This window comes from Sus scrofa, chromosome 15 (genome assembly GCF_054392235.1).
Source record: "Sus scrofa isolate SSC_HxYL_T2T_F1_AM1 chromosome 15, Sscrofa_HxYL_maternal_Yorkshire_Landrace_v2.0, whole genome shotgun sequence".
NCBI classification, from domain to species: Eukaryota; Metazoa; Chordata; class Mammalia; order Artiodactyla; family Suidae; genus Sus; species Sus scrofa.
Window position 1 is genome coordinate 17,037,600 of NC_139397.1, and position 20,324 is coordinate 17,057,923.

Genomic DNA, 20,324 nt, shown 5'->3' on the forward strand with positions numbered 1-20,324 from the left:
AGCAGAAAAGTTGGTTAAAATGTAGATAATTTTAGGAGTTCCCATCGTGGCTCAGCGGTTAACGAATCCAACTAGGAACCACGAGGTTGCGGGCTCGATCCCTGGCCTCGCTCAGTGGGTTAGGGATCCGGCGTTGCCGTGAGCTGTGGTATAGGTTGCAGCCATGGATCAGATCCCCATGTTGCTGTGGCTCTGGCGTAGGCCGGTGGCTACAGCTCCGATTAGACCCCTAGCCTGGGAACCTCCATATGCCACAGGAGCAGCCCAAGAAATGGCAAAAGGACAAAAAAAAAAAAAAAGTAGGTAATTTTATACAGGTATCTTTAACTGTCTCTGTAAAATAATGATAAAAACTAAAGTTCATCTTGTGGCAGTAAAAGAAGTCAGAACTAAAATATTAGACAACAATAACATATAATTCATGAGAGGGTAAAAATAGAACTACCACATGATCTGGCAGTTCTACTTCTGGGTAGTGGAAAACACTAACTCTGAAAGATATCTGCACCCCCATTTCACTGAAGCATTATTTACAATAGCCAAAACATGGAAGCAACATAAGTGTCCATCGATGAACAAATGAAAAAAGAAATTGTGGAATACATACACAAAGAAATATTACTCAGCCATAAAAAAGGAAGCCTTGCCATTTGTGACAATATGGATGGACCCTGAGGGCAGTTATGCTCAGTGAAGTAAATTGGACAGAGAAGACACATACCACATGATCTCACTTACATGTTGGGAGTGGGGAGCGGGAACACAAAATCACAGACATAGAAGATAAACTGGTGGTTACCAGGGGGTGAGGGGTAGGGGAAGTGGGTAAAGGTGGTCAAAAGGTACAAACCTCCAGTTACAAAACAGCTAAGTCCTGGGAATGTAGTGCATGGCATGGTGACTAGTTCACAATACCATACTGTCTGTATCAAGCCACTAAGAGAGTACACCTTACAAGTTGTCATCACAAGGAAAAAAAAATTATAGCTATGTATGGGGACAGATGTTAACTACACTTATGGTGATCATTTCACAATAAATACAAATATCCAATGATTATGTGGTATGCCTGAAACTAATATTGTGTTATAAGTAATTACATCTCAAAAAGAGAGAGAAACTGATGAGTTACAATACTCCAAGTTGCTAAAAAGACAAAAAAAAAAAAAAAAGAGTTCCTGTCCTGGCTCGAAGGAAATGAATCTGACTAGCATCCATGAGGATGCAGGTTCAATCCCTGGCTTTTCTCAGTGGGTTAAGAACCCAGCATTGCCAGGAGCTGTGGTGTAGGTCACAGATGTGGCTCTGATCCCGCATTGCTGTGGCTATGTAGCCAGCAGCTACAGCTCTGATTAGACCCCTAGCCTGGGAACCTCCATATGCTGCAGGTGCGGCCCTAAAAAGATTAAAAAAAAAAAAAATACTCCAAGATGCTATGTCGTTTGAGAAGGGGTTATGACACTGATTAACTCCATTCTCAATGGGGGAAAAGGCAGCATGGCCCTAATCCACCAGAACTGTGCCAGGACTCACCACTTTCCCTCCCACCCCAGACCTGCCCTACCCAGCTGTAATCCAGGCTGGAAGTGGGTGTGGGAAAGGCCAGCAGATTTGATGCATTTCGTGACAGCATGGGACACTCCGGGTGGGTTCCCTGAGAAAGGAGGAAAAGCCCTGAGCAAAGAAAAGGCCTGGAAGAGAAGGAAAGGCAGAGTTCTGGCAGCCAAACTTACAGCTGTGACTAGACAGTAATCTACTTATATTAACTCGCAGGCTAGGCATGGCTATGTTTGTAGAGGGCTTTGTTGGGGCTAGGCATTGTTTGACTTTAGCAAATAGGTTTAGAGATTAGGATTTGTAAAGTCCCAGCATGGAATGCTAGTGAGGATATGTTTGAGTTTCTGGGTTCTGACAATCAAGAGATTTGGGGGTGGCTGAGAAGAGGTGATATGAAAGGTTTATATTTGACTGGGAAAGGTTAGTTTCATCCTGGAACGTTTCTGTTAGATGCAGTCTGACCTCATCAACCCACATCAACTTTCCTCATAGGAAAATAAAATTCAAAGCCAAGACATTCCTTCTTCAAAGGCTTCTTTGCAACTTGGGTGCTGAGTCTGGGTCTTCTTCAGTACTGGGGTTGGCCTCCAGGAAAATTACCTAAAGAAGCTTCCTGTGGTCACTTCATCACTTTTCATGGGAACTTGGGCAATAGGGCTGGCATGGGGAGAAGGGGGTGTGAAGAGAGTTGGGGAGGAGCAAAAGCAGGGCAAGTGGAACCCTAATTTGTGGAATGCAAGTTCCCTTTAATCCTAAAGCAAACAGTAGAAAGATCAATAGGCAATGGAGACACTGCAGGACTTGTTTCAATGCCGGTTCCAAATTATTTAGGAACTATCTATTATTTGAACTCCATTAGAAGAATTAGTGAGCAGTGACAATAGTTAATAGCTGCCCTGTTTCCACAACTCCAGAAGCATGTGAAGTGATTGTACTCTGGAGAGTTGCTAAGGACAAAAGGTATCACCTAGCTGAGACTAGCGGGCGCCTCCAGCATGCACACCTGTTCATCATATCATATGATCCCTCAGTTACACAATGTATTTTATAACCTCTGCCTAAAGGACAGACCCGAGCACTTAATACCTAACACACCATTTCCTGGTTTTCCCACTTCCATGTAGCTGCCCAGAGTGTTGATACAAATTATCTGCTATATGCACAGAGAAGATAATGCTCAATGGAGAAAATGTCACTGATAATTACAAGGCATTGCTCCCACCCCCAAAGAAGACTATCTATTGGTATCCCCCAAGAAGTGCTGCATTCAAAACCTACATTATTGGAGGGGCAGTGCTGTGAGGAATTAAAAGGAAGAGACATTCTTTCATGGTTTCAACCAATGAAATTAATACTTCAGAAAAATCAGTCAGCAAATATTTACAAGATTTCATCATGCTACTTGGTTATAGCAGAAACAGCAAGAACCGCCCTTGGATTCCATAGGAAAGAGTCCCAAACTAGAAAAGCATGCAGCAAATGAGCTAGTGGAATCCTGGTGGCTCATGTGAGTATTTCCTAAATACGAGTTATTAAATAATCCAAAACTTCATGAATTCGTAGGGTGAAGATTGATAGTCTTTTTAGAGCTAAAAAAAAAAAAAAAAGTGTTTTTAAAAATTCTTTCCTGCCTGCCTCCTTTAACCAGTTCACAGAGGGTGAGATTACCAGTCTAGTATTAACTCCACATAGTAAGAGTCTAAATTGAATTATATACAAACTTCTTTTTAGTGAAAAATGTCCCCTCAAATCCCCCAGTGTTACTTTATTATTGTTAGTGCGCTTTTTAGAAAGCAAACAATATAAAACCAGGTACAAATTCCTTAGATTTATCACCCTTAACCTATACAAACCAAAGTACATGTATAAATAGATACAACCCAAATGATAAAACCAGTAGCATCCAAGCACTACGTACAACGGCCAAGACCTGGAAGCTACCTGAATGCCCACTGACAGAGAGGTGGTGTGTATGTGTGCGTGTGCATGTGCGTGTGCGTGTGTGTGTGTGTGTGTGTAATATTACTCAGCCATAAAAAAGAATGAAATAATACCAGATGGATCTAGAGATTATTATATTAAGTGAAGTCAGACCAAAACAAATATTATATATCACTTATATGTGGAATCTTAAAAAAATGATACAAATAAACTTATTTATAAAACAAAAGTAGACTCACGGACCTAAAAAACAAATTTATGGTTACCAAAAAGCAAAGGGGAGGGGGAATTGATTAGGATCTTGTGATTAACATATGCATACTCCCATATACAAAAATAAATAAACAACAAGAACCTATAGCACAGCACAGGGAATTATATTTAGTATCTTGTAATAACCTATAATGGAAAAGAAACTGAAAAAGTGTATATATATATATATATATATACTGAATCGCTTTGCTGTACATCTGAAATCAAATATACTTCAATATACTTCAGTAAGAATTAAAATTAAAATCAAAACAAAACCAAGAGCATCCAAATAATTGACTAAGATATGCTAGATGATGTTCTGCTGAAACCATACTGCTTCCTAAATGAGATCGACATGGCAACGGTCACGGATTGCTGTGGCAGAGGCCCTTTCTCAGCTCAGCAAACACTGACTTCCACAGTCAATACAATGACTGGTTTCTCCCGCCACTTTCCCCATTGGAACTACTATGAAACCTTTCCTCACCAGCCTGCTCTGTCAGCATTTGGTCTTTAAATGTAAACAGTGCTTTGGCAACAAATTAATTCTACTCTGATTTTTCTTAAGAACTTCCACATTTAAACAGGTTTGACTTGACACTAATTTGAACCCAAACCTAAATGCAGGTACAGACACAAATCATGTCACAGCACTCGGAATAAGACAGTTATCCAAAGATCCAGAATATACCAGATTAAATTTTTATTGCCATCCAAATGAAAGCAACATTTAAAAATTCTTATAGAAGAATCACAAACCCCCAAAGTCCACAAACACTCAGACTCAGTTCCCAATGTGAGAAACTGCCCTGTGGAATGCTATCTGTGATCAGGTTCTTATAAATAATCTGCACTTAATGTGTCCATGAAACTAAGAACATATTGGGTCCAAACCTAACCATGAGGTTAGGAGCTGGAGGACATATGGAACAGCTAGTACACAGGACAAAATCGCAGCTGACAGAAAGTAACTACAAAGACTGCCAAGAAGCAAACACAGCAGATATGTGACTTGTTCTTACCAGAGCTGAATGCCCTTTCAGAGTCTCCTGTTTTCTCACTGTGACCTAATTTTCATAATAAAGGAAATGCAATATTTAAGGCCTACTCTCAGAGACTAGGTTAAAGAGATAAGAAATCTTATCCAAATTTGAGAGTCTGTTACAAAATAGGTTTTGAACTGCCATTGAAACAAAGTTTCCATCATTGTGCTAGTTTTCTTTCGTCACCTTTGCCTCCACCAGCATGAGAGCCATTGTCTGCACAGCTCTGTAGCCCAGGAAAGTGACCCCTGAAGACCACATCTCCCAGGTTTCTGTGCCAGTTGACTTCTGGTTGGGTTTGGCCAGTGGAAGCACTGGTGGGAGATTAGAGCGAGGCAGGAAAGGCAAGTTGGGGTGTTTCCTCCCACTCCCCACATGCTTCAGCTCCTCCCCTCTGGTGGAAGTTGCATCCCTCTACGGCCCCAGCCCCAGCCGTCACTTGCTTCCTCCACTGAGCTTAAGAGATCACAAACACTATTTCCTGCCCTTGTCCCTTCAGTCTATAGCTGGCCATGGCTTCTCACTGTTGTAGTTCCTTGTTTGTTCTCTCACCTTACACTTCCATGGGTAGCCCATGCCTTAATTCTTCATTTGAACCCAGGAGGTGAAATATGTGCCCTGCTAGGACCATGAGTGATACAATCATCAAATCTGATCATACAAATCAATACTATAGGAACTAGGTACAGATTAGACTCTCAAAAATTAATATAAAAAAAGAAAAATCACATCATCTGTGAAAGACGCACCTGTCATTTATCAGGAAGATAATCACATAGACAATAAAACTGGCCTTAACCTTCTAAATCCGTTGTGAAAAATTTAGCTTAAGGAAAACAATAATTTAAGGGAGGAGAAGCTATATTCATGAAGAAGTTTATTACATCGTCATCTACAGTGGAGGAAATTTTGGAAACACCCCTAGATGTCCAATAGTAGTGGAACAGTTAAATGATGACATATGAACTTGACGGACTACGACGTTACCATGAAACATTACTAATATTAAGATTTTGTAGTAGCAAATAACAATAGTAATAGTAAGTAAAACAGATTTAAACATATTTTGAACATACATTAAAATTTTAATATATAAGAACAAACATGCTGTACCTAAACATTAGATAAAATTTCACACAACTAAATCCTATGTTGGAGGACTCAAATTCTAATTACTATACATTTCTTTTCTAAGATAACCTTAAAAATAAAACAAAAATAACACAAAGGACATAGTATGCAGAGACTCATGGCTACAGGGAGAGATAGCAGAGATGCATTCTGGGAGAAGAAGGCTCCTCCAGAATATATTTACCCTCCAATCAATAAGCAGCCTTAAGCAGGCAGGACATTGAACTTCAGTCTCCATTTTTTCCCTTTGCAGTAGGACTGACTACTGACTCACAGAATGTAAACTTAATGAAACCTTGACCAAATTTTTTTTTTTTTGCTCTCCTCTACCTGCCTCACTGTATACAGTGATTGTGTATGCTGACTGTGACAATTTAAAAATGCAGACATTTTCTTAGAGAAATTTTGTCGTGCAAGGCTTGTGAGCTCTGTTTCAGAGACTGAACACTTACATTAGAAAGTGGTAAGATGAACATCGTCATGTGGGCGCCTTCCTTGGAGGTTTTAAAATATATGTTTCGTGCTCCTCCTCAAAGAGATTCTATCTGGCAGAGTGAAAACAGATTGATGGCCGTGACCTTCTTCACATTCTTAACTCCTTTCACAATGAAAGCAAGGCTCTTGCTGCTGGTGTCGGTGGGCTGGGTGCCAAGGTGCTGTAATGAGGGCTACATATCATCCTCTACTCTGAAGACTATCACCTCGGTTCAGTGTTAATGTGTTAATGCCACCAGCAAACATGCCAAAAGAGGAGAAATCAAGAGAAACATGCTTTCCCCATTTCCAAGGCTTTAAAGAGTGGCTGTCAAAAAGACAGTGTCTTTGTACCAAAGACAAATAGGACATCACATCAACATTATAACAAAACACTTTTAGAGACATTAGAGCTCTTTATGCTTTAGTTTTAAACCGATGATTTGATATCTTCCTAAATTATATATTTTAGCAGCATTTCCTAATCTAAAACATTCAGTAGAATAGGTATTAACTTGAAATATTGCCATTCCTAGTTCTTGGCCAAGTGGATGATAATTTTCTTTAATTATACATTAATTCCAATGTATTACCTGGATAGGCAGTTATTGTTTTAACAGGGTAAGGATTAATGGGCAGGTGTTCTGCTATAATCTGACAGAAAAAGAAATAAAGAAATTATACATGATCCATATCCTTACTTCTCTGAACTGAAAAATATTAATAACATTGCCACCTCACATTTATAAAGCACTTACATTTTCAAAGTGTTTTTTGTATCTGGGATTACATTTTCCTAGATCTTTTACCTTTGACAAATCCTTCCAGAGAACACACAACTCTGCAGCTCTTCAACTCTCTCAAGCCCAAATATTTTATGTACATGTGTGTTTGTATCAGTGGGATATGGTGACAGGTAGTAGAATAACCACAGTCCTTACAGAGAGACAGAGCTGGGTTCAAGTCTCCGCTCAACCTCCTACTACATGACCTTCAATGAATTACTGTAAGCATCAGTTTCGTTATATTTAAAATGGAGATAAGATCACCTCCCATCAATGACTATTAAAAGGACTAAATAAGATGTAATTTATGAAAATAGTCTGACACATAGCAGACACTCAATAAATAAAAGTTATTGCTATTAGAAGCAGCTATTTTACTCTGTCAAATATTTTCTTGCCCCTGTCTGATTTATTGTCTTCAAAATATTTGGATTCTAAGAGAGATGGAGGAAGTGGAAAATCAAGAATAACAAAGTGAGTCCCAGAAAGTATACCAGGAGAACTCTATCAGTGCAATCTCAGACACCTTCTGCCTGAAGGGCTCTATCCCAGCAAACTGCCTTCAAAAACTCATCCATCTCTTTTCTATTTGAGTGTCAGGTTAAGAGTACTTTGGTTAAAGCCCAGTACTAATCAGTTGGCATTCTGTATTCTAAATGCAAAAGTGTGTATCATAACCAAGAAAAATCTCAAATAAATAATGCTCTTTGGGGAGTTCCCGTCGTGGCTCAGTGGTTAACGAATCCGACTAGGAATCATTAGGTTGCGGGTTCGATCCCTGGCCTCGCTCAGTGGGTTAAGGATCTGGTGTTGCCATGAGCTCTGGTGTAGGTCACAGACGCAGTTCGGATCCAGCATTGCTGTGGCTCTGGCGTAGGCTAGTGGCTACAGCTCCGATTAGATCCTTAGCCTGGGAACCTCCATACGCCGCGGGAGCGGCCCTAGAAAAGGCAAAAAGGCAAAAAATAATAATAATAATGCTCTTTGGTTACTGTGAGAGCTAGCCTCTGCAATGGCCCCCAAGGATCCCACCTCCTGGTAGTCAGACCTTTAGCAGTGCCCTCCCCTCCCCCCAACAGGCACGCACGCATGTGCACGCGCACACACACACTGAAACAGGGATAGTTTACTATGCAACCAATAGAATTAGGTGGAAATGATCAAACATGACTTCTAAGGCTACATCATAAGAAACACTAGAGTTTTTGCCTTGGACTCAGATCACTTACTCTGGGGAAAACCAAGCACTATGTTGTGAGGACATTTAAGCTGTCTCATGAAGTGGTACAATGAAAAGGGATGGACTTGCCAGCACTAGCTGCCAGCCATGTGAGTCACCTTAGACATAAATCCTCTCACCCCAGTCAAGCCTTCAGATGACTGCAGCCCCGGCCAACATCAGACTACAATGTCATGGGACTCTCGGATCCAGAATCACCCAGCCAAGCCTCTTCTGAATTCCTGAACCAAAGAAATCATGAGATAATAAATGAATGTTGGTGCTTTAAGCAACTAAATTCTGGAGGGCTTTGTGACATTGCACTAGATTATCACTATAGAAATAAGGATAGTTTGGGAAGGATATGGATTGTAATAACAGAACCCCTTCACCATATAGCTACCTAACCCAAAGAACATGCACATGAACAACATGGTCCTGTTATGCAAGAAAAAATGGTTTTAAAAACAGAAATCACATTCACATTTTAAACATCATCACATCACACATCATTCACAAATCCCGAAAATCCCATACTAATTTCAAAAGCCTGGGGGGTAAAAATGACATGTTTGATTACACAAAACTGTAAAGTAACTATATGGAAAAACTAAGTAAAAATCTAATGACAAATGAGGAAAAATTATCAGCAATGTAGGGTTGAGGGTTAATACTCTATAAAAGATAATGTGTAAATCAATAAAAAGAAATCACTCAGTAGAACTGAAAGCGGATATAACTGAGACAATTCAAATAAAAGAGAAGAGGTTCAAAGACTGAGCTCTGAGACACTCTAGTATGTGGGTATCAGGAAGAGGAGGATTCAGGAAAGGAGACCAGGGAGTGGCCACTAGAACAGGAGGAAAATATTCTAAAAAATTCTAGAGTCCAGAGAGTCAGGATCAAAAAGGATTTCAAGAAAGGGAGCATAATCGAGTGTGCCGAACCCTGCCTTTGAGGTCAAGTAAGATGAGAACTGAAGGTTGGCAACTAGATTTTCCCACATGATTCACTTACAACAGTACATCATCCAATTCTTCCTATTGTCAATAAAGATCTGTTGAGTATCCATATATATGCCAGATATAGTACTTCTTGAACTTAGCTCCTTTTATTTTTATTTTTATTTTTTTAATGGCCACACCCATGGCATATGGAAGTCCCTGGGCCAGGGACAGAATCTGAGCCACAGCTGTGGCAATGCCATATTTTCATCCACTGGATCCAGTATCAAACCCATGCCTCTTCAGCGACCCAAACTGCTGTAATCTGATTCTTAAACCACTGTGCCACAGTGGGAACTTCAAACTTCTCCCCTTTTGTGTTGTAACTACCAGTATGTTATCACTGCCAACACAGTTTGTTCCTTCAGGTTACAACCAAAGGACATAGAGAGTCTTCAGGGTGAATGGATGGAAAGAGAGTCAAAATAATCACATTCAAATTCACTAAGGTGTCAGAAAACAGCAAAGCAGCAGTATACCTTAAGAAGTACCTAAGAGACTTCTGACTATTAGTAACAATAATAATTTTACAGTAGAAATTGGCATAACATTACCAGTCAGCTAAACTTTAATTAAAACATTGTTTAAAATAACAGTAATAATTTGATTTCTTTACACCTAGAGAAGTCTGGATAGGCTAGGTTATGCTGTCATCAAAAACAACCCCTCAATCTCAGTGATCCAACACAGTATAAATCTATTTCTTACTGGCTCAAAGCCCCCTGTGGGTCCAAGTACCTCTCTTAGATAACTATTTCCAGGTATTCTCAGCAATATGAATAACTCTAAATGTGGAAACACATTTTCCACAATCACCACAGCAGGGAAAGAGAGCCCTAAAGGATCTCATGCCAGCAATTTAACAGGCTGGCCCAGGAATGGCTCAGATTCATATTCAACCCACTGGCCAGAAAGAGTCATACAACTTGCCCAATTGCACAGGCAGGAAAAGGAATTTTTTTCATGAAGATGAACTAGATATAGGTGAGCCATTATAAGCTGTTCTACCATGACAAGTGGTACAAGCATTATACCACAATGACATCTGGTTTCTCAAAGGATCTGACATCTAATCATCCATTTGACCATGAAAACATCCCAATAGATAGAGAAATTATTAGAAGCTTCATTGACAATGTGAAAATTGAGACAATAAAAGTTTAAACACCTTGTCTAATCAATAGTAATATCTAATTTAAATCATTGCAGCAAGGATTTCCTCTCAGTGATATAAGCCTTGTTTCCACAAGCCCATGCTGCTGGTAATTTGGGGGGAAAAATCATTAGCATCACTGATATTTGTATTATGGTATTACATATGGTATATATAAATATACCACAGAATACAATATTGCATGATTCTCCAAGTACCTTACACAAAGGATGACCCTTTGAAATAGCTGGGATCAGTCCCTTCAGACATATTCTTGACAAATGACTGGCTGAAGCCTAAAAGGAAAGCCAATGGGGCTTATTTAGGATGGAATCCTTGGGTTTTCCAATAACACCTGAGGCTCCTTTCTTTGCCTCTGTCACTAAAGATTAGCCCTGAGAATAGCATTGTGTGAACCTCTTTGATGTTAAACATGAACTTTAAGTTTCAACATTCGTTACAGTTCTAATTTCCAGAAAGCTGACAACTGAGCTTTAGTAGAGAATAGGCTTTACAACTTCTGGGTTAAGCCTTAAGGTACAATTTCCTTCTCTCAGATAGGTGGGGTCTTGATATGGTTTTAGGACAGCCAGCAAGAGCTGTATTGGGATTTTTCTATATCTTTAAGTAGTTACTTTATGGAGTAACACCAAATATTAACATTTTTCAAAAAGAAATATATAGCCAAACCCTGGATTCCCAGATCAAAATGAAATATCACCTGGCATTGAGATAAAAGAATTACTTATAATAAGACATTTCTCCAAAGACAATATATTTAGAAAAAAGAGTTGAAAGAGTAATTAGTTATAAGCCTTATTTTTTCCTTCAATTTTTGAATTCATACTGTAATCCTTAATTTAGAAGTTAGTATGTGAGTAAAGTACTGAGCAAGAGCCTCAAATGGTACCAGGTCAACCCCTTGAAGCTTGTTTAACTGTTCTGTCCACAACTTTCCTTCCCTTTGTTTTACTAGGCTTTCTGAGGGAAAGAGAAACAAATCAAATTTCCAACATCAAGATAAATGACACATACCAAAATCTGACAGTAGTCAACCAGTGCTATTTCATCTTGGAAATGGGCAAGAATTTTTTTATTCCAAAACTCTACATCTCAATACCTTATATAGCAACGAAAACATATAAAAGTTAACTTGGTCTCCTGAAAAAGCAACCATGCAATTCAGTCCCGGAAGCCACCTAAACTCAGTTTGCTCCCGGTTGGAAAGAGCATGAGATATGAGTTTTGTTCTCAATCAGTCACTAGTTATTTCAATACCTATTTTAAAATAAACACTAAAGAATCTGTTCAAATGGAATAATACACATGAAAGCACCTTACATCTGAATAGAGTCAGAGTTCACAATGTATTTTACTTAACATTGCTCCCCCTGACCTATTCTTAGAAGCCGTATTTACACTGCCCATAAAGCCGCGACAAAACTTCACTGTGGGGGTCTGTCTCCCCATCTCAAATGTTTATCTTTCTCAACTTTATGGCAGAATTTAAATCTTGAAGTTGACCATGATATCCGATTAATCTCATTGGACCACCATCTTATTCCCCATCCTAATATATAAATCTTTAAGCAACATCATCTAAGAGCATTAGAGAGACGTGTAAAAACTTTAAGGGTTCCACATCCCTCAAATAGGGGGATCGTATAATTTATCATCCACACTGGGACACTTCTCAAAGTGAAAGGGGACTCTAAATAATGACATCAGGTCAAACCACCCTCATAACAAGCCTCCCAAGTAGATCTCAACCTGGGCAGCAGATACAAGTCTTGAAGGTTACCTATAAGTGAAATCATGATTTCATTAACCAACTTTTTTGATGCACTACATTTTCTCCAACTGATTTTTCAGATGGTAGCTCTCAGTTCCTCCTCACTACCCCTTGCTATACACATCCTTCCCTTGTTCAATAAGCCAGTCAATGGACTGGGCAGAAAAACAAAGATCACCTGATGCTTCTATTTTAAAAACCTCTATTCACTGGCCCGTTGGCTTTAAAAACACAAAAACTACAGTAGTTTGAATGAAAAATTGCCTAGAACCAAACACCATGAACATTTCAGAGACTGTTGTTCCAGTCTATTTGCAATGGTTCTAAAGTTTTGTTTTGTTTTGGTTTGGTTTTTTTTTTTTTTTTGCTTTTTTAAGGCCACTTGTGCGGCATATGGAAGTTCCCAGGCTAGGGGTCTAACTGGAGCCGCTGCCAGTCTACACCACAGCCATAGCAACATGGGATCCCAGTTGTGTCTGCCACCTACACCAGAGCTCATGGCAATGCCGGATCCTTAACCCACTGAGTGAGGCCAGGAATCAAACCTGCATCCTCATGGATACTAGTCGGGCTTGTTACCACTGAGCCATAAGGGGAATTCCCCAATAGTTCTAACTTTTAATGACACAAGTAATATGTGAATATTCTGTCCCTTTTAAAACACTGGAAAATATTGAAAGTTAAGAGGAATATTAACAATGGCCCAAGAACCTACTAACTTTCAGGCACTTAACAAATATTATTCCACTTAAGTTTCACAATAACCCTTAATCTTGGTAGTATTTTGATGGAAGAAAAAATTCCAGTTTTATTGAGATATAATTAACATAGAAAGCTGTATTAAGTATAATGATTTGACTTATATACATCATGAAATGATTATCATGGTAAGTTTAGTGAACATCCATCATCCATACAGATGCAACATGAAAGAAAGATAAATATTTTTTCCTTGTGATAGCACTCTTAGGATTTATTCTCAACTTTTATATCTAATTTAAAGCAGGGCTAATTATATTTATCATTTTCTATGTAACATCCCTAGTACTTATTTATCTTATAACTACAAGTTTGAAGCACCTTCATCCAGTTCCCTCTCCTCCCACCCCTTCGTCTGGTAACCACAAATCTGATCTCTTTACCTATGGGTTTGCTTGGTTTTGAAGTATAATTGACCTACAATATTAGGTTATTTCCTGATACACAACATGGTGATTTGATACTTCCACACATTTCAAAGTGATCACCACGATAAGTCTAGTTGTCATCTGTCACCATACAAAGGTATTACATAATTATTGACTATATTTCCCATACTGTACATTTCATACCTGTGACATTTATTTTGTAACTGCAAGTTCATACCTCTTAATCTCGCTCATGTATTTCTCTCTTCCCCCTACTTTCCTCCTCTCTGGCAACCACTTGTTTGTTCTATGTATCTGTGACTCTCTTTCTATTTAGTTATATTTATTCATTTGTGTTTTAGATTCCACACATAAGTGAAATCATACAGTATTTGTCTTTCTCTGTCTGACTTATTTCACACAACATAAAACCTCAGGTCCATCCACATTGCAAAAGGCAAGAATTCATTCATTCTGGCTGAATAATATTCCAGTGTGTGTGCACATGTGCATGTGTATATACACCACAACTTCTTCATCCATCCACCTATCAACAGACATTTAGGTTGCTTCCATTTCTTGGCTATTGTGAATTATGCTGCAATGAGCACAGGGATGCATCTACCTTCTCTAACCAGTGTTTTTTTCTTTGGATAAATACTCAGGACTAGAATTGTTGGATCATAGCTCTATTTTGAATTCTTAAAGGAATCTTCATACTTTTTTTCATAGAAGCTGCACCACTTATTTTCCCACCAGAGTAAACAAGGTTTCCCTTTTCTCCACATCCTCACCAACATTTGTTATTTATTGTCTTTTTGAGGAGAGCTATTCTGACAAGTTTGAGATGATATCTTACTGTGGTTTTGATTTGCATTTCCCTCATGATTAGTGATAAAAAGCATTTTTTCATGTGCCTGTTGGCCATCTGTATGTCTTTTTGGAGAAATGCCTATTCAGGTCATCTGCCCATTATTCAATCTTTTTTTTTTTTAATGTTGAATTGTATGATTTTTTTGTATACTTTGGATATTAATCCTTATTAGCTATATTGTTTGCAAACATCTTCTCCCATTCAGTATAAAGCCTCTTCATTGTGTTCACAGGGAACCCTGGAACAGTTGCCCACCCACTGGCAGGTGAGGTCAGATTCTGGGTTAGTGTCGAACCACTGGCAGGAGAGCTGGTTCCTGGAGTCTGGCTGCAGGCCCCAGGGTTCCCAGAGCTTGTTTCAGATCACTGGCGTGTAAATGGGAGGAAGGCACTCCTGACAGAGTTGGGTATAGGATCAGTGGTTTCCCAAAGGTTTCATTAGCCTGCTAGTGGGCAGAGCCAGGATCCAGCTGGTCCCAGGGTAGGGTCTGGCTTGTGTTGGTGGACTCATTCTGCAAACCATGGGCTCATGGTTTTCGTGTTTCTGGTGTCTGAGGCTAGTACACGCTTCCTGGAGAGAAGGACTGGTGCCTGCCCACTGGGGAGGTAGAGCAGGGTCTGAGCCCTTTGGTGGACAGGGCCATGGCTAGGGGTAGGTAGGTGTGGCCCAGGCTCCTATCAGACTACTGCTTTTGCCCTGGGCCACAGCATAGGTGGACATAGGAATTTGTCCATTTCTTTTAAGCAGTCCATTTTATTGGCATATGAGTGTTCACAGTGATCTCTTATGATCCTTGAGTCTCTATTTATTTCTGCTCTGATCTTCATTATTTCTTTCCTTCTACTGACTTTGGTTTCTGTTTGTTCCTCTTTTCCTAGTTCCTTTATGTGTAAGTTTGGGCTAAGATTTTTATTTTCTGAGGTTGGCTTATATCACTATAAACTTCCTTCTTAATGATGGTAGTATTTATATATATATATATATATATATATATATACATATATATATATATATATATATATATATATATATATACACACATAAGAAAATCAAGGCTAGGGAGTTCCCATTGTGGCACAGTGGTTAATGAATCTGACTAGGAACCATGAGGCTGAGGGTTTGATCCCTGGCCTCGCTCAGTGGGTTGGGGATCCAGCATTGCTGTGCGCTGTGGTGTGGGTCACAGATGCAACTCAAATCTGGCATTGCTGTGGCTGTGGTGTAGGCCAGAGGCTACAGCTCTGATTAAACCCCTAGCCTGGGAACCTCCATATGCCACAGGAGTGGCCCTAGAAAAGGCAAAAAGGCAAAAAGACAAAAAAAAAAAAAAAAAAAAAAAAAGGAAAAAGAAAATCAAGGCTAAGAGATAATGATTTGTATGAGCACCAGACTTTAGCCCCAAGTACTTCCATATTCCAAAGATTACTACCCTTCTACTATATATTATTAATCTTTCATACATGTATATATATAACTGAAGCACTTTGTCATACAGCAGAAATTATCACAACATACTAATCAACTATACTTCAATAAAACTTTTAAAAATGAAAAAAAATATTTTATGCATTTTCTCTCTACACAGTTTTCTGTTTAACCTTACTACGAATACCATATTTTATACGTATTTTTACATATTAGCATAAACCTTCTGAGGATTGTTTCTTCTTAAGAGCAATGAAAGCATGATGGGTGGAAAAAAATCAAATAGAAATAGAATTATAAAAAAGAAAGTAAAAATTTCCTTCATCTCCTAGGTCCATTCAGTCTCTCTATGAAAGGTAACCATAAAGAATCCTCTTGTGTGTCTTCTTTAAAACGTCTAAGCATGACAGGCATATGCATCTGTTTACACTCCATTCCTTTGTTCAACCCATGCTCATGGTTGCTGCCTACTCTCCTCCAAAGATCATCCATGCTCATGGTTGCCACCTACTCTCCTCCAATCTCTCTTGAATTCCCTTCAATCAGGTTTTCATTCCCAGTGCTTCAACAAGACTGAACTCATCAAGGTCACCACTGTCGTCCACATTGCCAAATTCCAATGTCAATCCTAAGACTTCATTTTCCTCAACTTTGAATAGCAATTGACATCGTATACAGCATCCACGTTCTTGAAACACTTTCTTCTTGTGGCTCCTAGGATTTCACTCTCACAGATAACACCCTGCCTCTTTAGCCATTTCTTCTTGATTGCATTTTATGGAGCTTCCTCATCTTCCTGAACTCTAAAGGTTAGATAACCCCAAGTCTCAGGCTTCTTTCATTCTCCATCTATATACCTACTCCATAGGTGATTTCATTCAGGCTATGTTTTAAATGCTGTCAATCTGTATCTAAGGGTAATGAAACTTTTGATCGCAAAGACTAAGTTTTTAGTTTAATTTTCTCTTGTTTTTCTGCTTTTTAATTTCTGCTCTGATTTTTATTCCTTTCTTCTGCTTATTTTGGGGGTTAATATCTTGTCTAGTTTCTGAAGGTGGAAGCTGAGGTCATTGGTTTGAGACTCTATCTTCTAATATAAGCATTTAGTGATATAAAAATTTTCCTAACTATCACAAACTCTATATTTATAGTTTTCATGTTCATCTAATTCAGCATACTTTGTATTTTTATTTGTAACTTCCTCCTGATCCATGCTTTATGTAGAATTTTTTTCGTTTTGGGTTTATTTTTTCTCTTTTTAGGGCCACATCCTTGGCATACAGAGGTTTCCAGGCTAGGGGTTGAATCAGAGCTGCAGCTACTGGCCTATGGCACAGCCACAGCAATACCAAACCAAGTCATGTCTGTGACCAATACCACAGCTTCTGGCAATGCCAGATCCTTTAACCCACTAAGCGAGGCCAAGGATCAAACCTGTATCCTCATGGATACTGGTAGGGTTCTCAACCTGCTACGCCACAAAGGGAATTCCCAAAATTGTTTAGTTTACAAATATTTGTTTAGTTTTCAAATATTTGGGGATTTTTTTTCAGCAATCTGTTATTGATTTTTTTAATTACATAGTAGTCAGAACTATGACTTGAAGTATTTTAAATCTATTTAGACTTGTTTTATGGCCCAGAATATGTTCCGTCTGGTAAATGTTCCATGTGTATGTGAAAAGTGTGTATTCCACTTTTTTTTTTTTTTTTTTTTTGTCTTTTTGCCATTTCTTGGGCCGCTCTGGTGGCATATGGAGTTTCTCAGGAGGGGTAGAATTGGAGCTGTAGCCACTGGCCTACACCAGAGCCACAGCAACATGGGATCTGAGCCGCGTCTGCGACCCACACCACAGCTCATGGCAACGCCAGATCCTTAACCCACTGAGCAAAGCCAGGGATCGAAGCCGCAACCTCATGGTTCCTAGCTGGATTTGTTAACCACTGCACCACAACGGGAACTCCATGTGTATTCCACTTTTGATGGGTGGAGAATTCTGTAATTGGTCAAGTTAGTTTATAGTATATCCTTACTGATTTTCTGTCTACCCAGACTCCATTCCAGAGTTCTCTCTTCAACTCCAGACTATATGTTATCCATCTTCCTCCTTGACATTATGGAGAATCTCAAACTCTCAAAATTGAATGCTTGATTCTCTTCCTCCAGTTTTTTCCATTCAAATAGATGACAATTTTATTTTTCATATGCAGGTGAGGCAGGGAGGACAAATACTAGCTCCCAAAAAACAAAACACAAAACCTTGATGCCACTGTTAATCTCTCCTCCCCTCACCCTCCCCAGCAAGAGCTCAGTTTTGAGAAGTTAACTCTGAAATTCCTTATAGGTAATTAGGGAACTTGATGACATAGTAATAAAATATATCCAAAATTAAATAAAGGAAGAAGAAAGAATTTTTTTAAACAGAAAGACAAGCAATAAACTGAAAAACAACATTGTTGCCTAAGATACATGTAATTGTAGTTTCCTTAAGAAATGGTGGTAGGGGAGATGGGATTAAGATGGCGGAATAGAAGGACTGGAGCTCAACTTCTCTCCTAAAAACAACAAAATTTACAACCAAATGCTGAGCAATCTTCAACCAAATGGACAGGAAACTTTCAAAAAGATATCCTACTCCAGAAGACAAAGAGACCACATCAAGAGGCAGGAGGGGCAATTATGTGATATAAGCAACCCCATACCTCCTGGGTGGGAAGCCCCACAGACTGGAAAGTAACTGTATCACAGACACTCACATACAGGAGTGAGAGTTCTGAGCACCACATCAAACACCCACATGTGGGGATCTGGCACTGAGAGAAAGAGCCCCTGAATCATCTGGCATTGAAGGCCAGTGGGGCTTGTGTGCAGGAGCTCCACATTACTGGGGGAAATGGAGACCCCATTCATAAAAGGCACACACAGACATTCACATGCACTGGGTCTCAGGGCAAAGCAAAGTCCATCTGGGTCAGACCTGACTGCCATTCTTGGAGGATCTCCTGAGAAAACAGGGGTGAATGCTGCTGTGGGGCAAGGACATTGGAAGCAAAGCTCTTAGGAATATTCATCAGTGTGCCTTTCTCTGGAGGTGGCCATTTTGTGAAAATCTGGCCCCACCCACCAGCATTGAGAAGCCCAAAGCCAAACAACAATCCAAGTGGGATCACAGTCCTGCTCATCAGTAAACAGGCTGCCTAAAGACCCCCCAGGCACACAGCCACCTGCAGTCACACCGAGACACAAAGCCCCACCCACCAGAGGTATAGGAATCAGCTCCACCTACCAGTGCTCAGGCATCAGTCCCTTCCATCAGGAAGCCTACAGCAAGCCCCTGTACCAACTTCAGCCACAAGGGGGGCAGACACCAGAAGTAAGAGAGGCCACAACTCTATTATCTGCAAAAAGGTGACCACACCAAAAATCTATAAAAATGAAAAGACAGAGAACTATAATTTAGATGAGGGAGAAGGGAAAAACCCCAGAAAAACAGCTAAGTGACCAGGAGATTCTCAGTCTCCAGGAAAAAGACTTAGACTGTGGACACTGAAAATGATGCAAGACAATGGAAATAAACTGGAGGCAAAGATGGATAACTTATAGGAAACACTAACCAAAGAGATACAAGATATAAAACTTAAGCAAGAATAGATGTGAAATACAAAAACTGAAATAAAAAATTCACTAGAAGCAGCTAACAGCAGAATACAGGATGCAGAAGAACAAATAAGCGAGGTGGAGGACAGATTAGTGGAAATTACGGATGTGGAACAGAAAAGAGAAAAAAGATTGAAAACAAATGAAGAGAGTCTCAGAGAACTCTGGGACAACATTAAACACACCAACATACATATTATAGGAGCGCCAGAAGGAGAAGAGAGAGAAAGGGACATAAAAAATATTCAAAGAGATAACAGCCAAAAACTTCCCTAACATGGGAAAGGAACCACTCACTCAAATCCAGGAGGCACAATGAGTACCATATAAAATGAACCCAAGGAGGACTACACCAGGACACATATTAATCAAACTGACCAAAATTAAAGACAAAGAGAAAATCTTGAAAGCTGCTAGGGAAAAGAAACAAATAACATATAAGAGAACCCTGATAATGTTATTGGCAGATTTTTCAGCAGAAACTCTGCAGGCCAGAAGGGAGTGGCATGATATACTTAACATGATGAAAGGAAAAAACCTCCAACCAAGATTACTTTACCCAGCAAGGGTCTCATTCAGATTGAAGGAGAAATCAAACCCTTCACAGATAAGCAAAAGCTGAGAGAATTCAGCAACACTAAACCAGCTTTACAACAGATACTAAAGGAACTTCTCTGGACAGAAAAGAAAAGGCTACAACCAGAAAAAAATATACCACAAATGACAAGGCTCACCACTAAAGGTATATATATATTAAAGATAGGAAATCTTCCAGACACAATTATGCCACTGAAATGAGAAATCGTGAGAAGAGGAGGGTACAAACGCAGGACACTGGAGATGCACTTGCAATTAAGAGACCGACAACTTAAAACAATCTCATATGT

General features: G+C 39.4%; 1 protein-coding gene across 3 annotated transcripts in view; it reads right to left on the minus strand.

The window, feature by feature from the left end:
• Positions 1–20,324, minus strand: part of LYPD6B (LY6/PLAUR domain containing 6B) — a 224,042-nt gene that overhangs the window by 117,233 nt on the left and 86,485 nt on the right. The window contains exon 2 of one of the 3 annotated variants that reach the window (XM_084998668.1): positions 8,546–8,647. The exons of 1 other annotated variant lie outside the window; for it this stretch is intronic. The gene's annotated coding sequence lies outside the window, so the exon portion shown is untranslated. Of the gene's footprint in view, positions 1–8,545; positions 8,648–19,066; positions 19,206–20,324 lie in introns of all 3 variants that reach the window. One more of the 3 variants, XM_084998667.1, reaches the window with a different exon arrangement.